Source organism: Panthera leo, chromosome D1 (assembly GCF_018350215.1).
Source record: "Panthera leo isolate Ple1 chromosome D1, P.leo_Ple1_pat1.1, whole genome shotgun sequence".
NCBI classification, from domain to species: domain Eukaryota; kingdom Metazoa; phylum Chordata; class Mammalia; order Carnivora; family Felidae; genus Panthera; species Panthera leo.
In genome coordinates, this window is record NC_056688.1 from 20797249 (window position 1) to 20800382 (window position 3134).

The window sequence follows — 3134 nt, forward strand, 5'->3', positions numbered from 1 at the left end:
TTCTCAGGGACACTCCTTTCCATTTGCTTTGCACTGTTGGTTAGCCTTAGCCTGAAGGGTGGGCTCATGACAGGTGGAGCTCACCATTTAGCAAGCCACTCTCTCTACCAGAGGAGGAGTTCTGATTTCAACGGTCACATAAATGGAAACCTGTAAAGAGAATGAATGGGTGTAGTATGATGCAATGTTGGTACTTCGTATGCCGACTTTTCTCCACGCAAGAAAATGAAAAATTTTTTTTCTTTATGTTGCAATCACATCTTATATATTTAGGGGCCCCACATTAATGAATACCCTCTCCATTTAGGATTTTAGAAAATTCAAGATGATTCATGGAAATGGTCCCTGGAAAGGCAGGTTTTAGGCAACAGGCTTGAACAATGGAAACTTGAGCCAGGCAAAGGGCCCATAGTGACTGCTGAGCTGAATACAAACAGACTCATTAAGTGACCCACCTCGAAATAGCCATAGGCCTTAACTGACCAATGGGCTACTTACAACCAGGCACAGTTACCGGAAAAGGGAACATTCCATAGGTTCCCATACCTCCGCACCCTACCCTGTAACTGAGGCCCCTCACCACCGCAAATATGGTCTTTCCTTTCCTGTCCTGCCCGCTGCTCCCTTGCAGTGTATTCAATACACTTCTAGCTCTTTTGTTCTGCCTTGGGTGAATTCTTTTACTGCCTGCACCACCGGCCCCCACCCAACTGGGATGCCCCACATTTAGTGGTCCCATATCTGATTGGAGCATCCCCACAATGCCCTTATCTGCAGTATGTTGAGAGGGCTGGAAAGGGGATACCCACATGTAAGTGGAATATGTAAGTCTCTCTTCATTATATTCTTCATATTTTTGGTCTTTCCAGGCATTTATTTATTTATTTAGATCTTTTAATTAAAAAAATTTTAATTCCCATATAGTCAACATACAGTGTTATATTTTTTTTTTTCAACTTTTTTTTTTTTTTTTTTTTTTATTTATTTTTGGGACAGAGAGAGACAGAGCATGAATGGGGGAGGGGCAGAGAGAGAGGGAGACACAGAATCGGAAACAGGCTCCAGGCTCCGAGCCATCAGCCCAGAGCCTGACGCGGGGCTCGAACTCACGGACCGCGAGATCGTGACCTGGCTGAAGTCAGACGCTTAACCGACTGCGCCACCCAGGCGCCCCTACAGTGTTATATTAATTTCAGGCATACAAGATAGTGATTCGACAACTCTATACATTACTCAGTGCTCATCAAAGTAAGTATACTCTTAAACCCCTTCACCTGTCTCACCCATCCCCTCCGCTTACCTTCCCTCTGGTAACCATCTGTTTGTTTCTATCGTTAAAAGTCTGCTTTTTGGTTTGTCTCTCTTTTTTTTTTTTTTTTCCTTTGTTCATTTGTTTTGTTTCTTAAATTCCACATATGAGTGAAATCACACGGTACTTGTCTTTCTCTGACTTTGCTTAGCATTATACTCTCTAGATCCATCTGTGTTGTTGCAGATGGCAAGATCTCATTCTTTTTTATGGCTGAATAATATCCCATTGTGTATGCATATCACATCTTTTTGATCTGTTCATCTCTTGTTGGACACTTGGGATGCTTCCATAACTGGACTATTGTAAATAATGCTGCAATAAACAGAGGGGTGCATGTATCCCTTTGAACCAGTATTTTCATATTCCTTGGGTAAATACCCAGTAGTGTGATTACTAGATCATATAGTAATTCTACTTTTAACTTTTTGAGAAACTTCCATACTGTTTTCCACAGTGGCTGCACCAGTTTGCATTCCCACCAGCAGTGCACGGAGAATCCCGTCCCTTTTTCTCCACATCCTCGCCAACCCTTGTTGTTTCTTCTGTTTTTGATTTTAGCCATTCTGACAGGTATGAGGTGATATCTGATTGTGGTTTTGATTTGCATTTCCTTGATGATGAGTGATGTTGAGAATCTTTTCATGTGTCTATTGGCCAGTTGTATGTCTTCTTTGGAGAAATGTCTGTCTATGTCTTCTGCCCATTTTTAAATTGGATTATTTGGGAGTTTCTTTGGTGTTGAGTTGTAGAAGTTCTTTATATATTTTGGGTACTAACACTTTATCAGATATGTCATTTGCAAATATCTTCTCCCATTCAGTAGGCTATCTTTTAGTTTTCTGGATTGTTTCCTTTGATGTGCATATTTATTTATTTATTTATTTATTTATTTATTTAAATTCAAGTTATGTAACATACAGTGTAGTATTGGTTTCAGGAGTAGAACGCAGTGATTCATCACTTATGTATAAGACCCAGTGCTCGGGGTGCCTGGGTGGCTCAGTCAATTGAGTATCCGACGGCTCAGGCCATGATCTCGCGGTTTGTGAGTTCGAGCCCCACGTCGGTCTCTGTGCTGACAGCTCAGAGCCTGGACCCTGCTTCAGATTCTGTGTCTCCCCCTCTCTCTGCCCCTCCCATGCTCATGCTCATACTCTGTCTCTTGATAATAAATAAATGTTAAAAAAAACCAAACAAACCCAGTGCTCATCCCAACAAGTACCCTCCTTAATGCCCATCACCCAGTTAGCCCATCCACCCCATCCACCTTCCTTCCAGGAACTTCAGTTTGTTCTCTTTATTTAAGAGTCTTTTCGAGGAGGGCACCAGTTGGGATGAGCACTGGGTGTTGTATGGAAACCAATTTGACAATAAATTTCATTAAAAAAAAAGTCTTTTATGGTATAGCCACTTTGGCAAACATTATGGGGGTTCCTCAGAAAATTAAAAATAGAACTACCCTGTGCATATTTTATTTGATGTGGTCTCAATAGTTTATTTTTGTTTTTGTTTCCTTTGCCTCAGGAGACATATCTAGAAAAATGTTGCTATGGTTGATGTCAGAGAAATTACTGTGCTCTCTTCTAGGATTTTTATGGTTTTGATTCTTACATTTAAGTCCTTAATCCATTTTGAGTTTATTTTTGTGTATGGTATGGGAAAGTGGTCTAATTTCATTCTTCTGCGTGTTGCTGTTCAGTTTTCCCAAAACCATTTGTTGAGGCTGTCTTTTTCCCATTGCATAGTCTTGCCTCCTTAGTCAAAGATTAATTGACCATATAATTGTGGTTTATTTCTGGGCTCTCTATTCTGTTTCATTGAC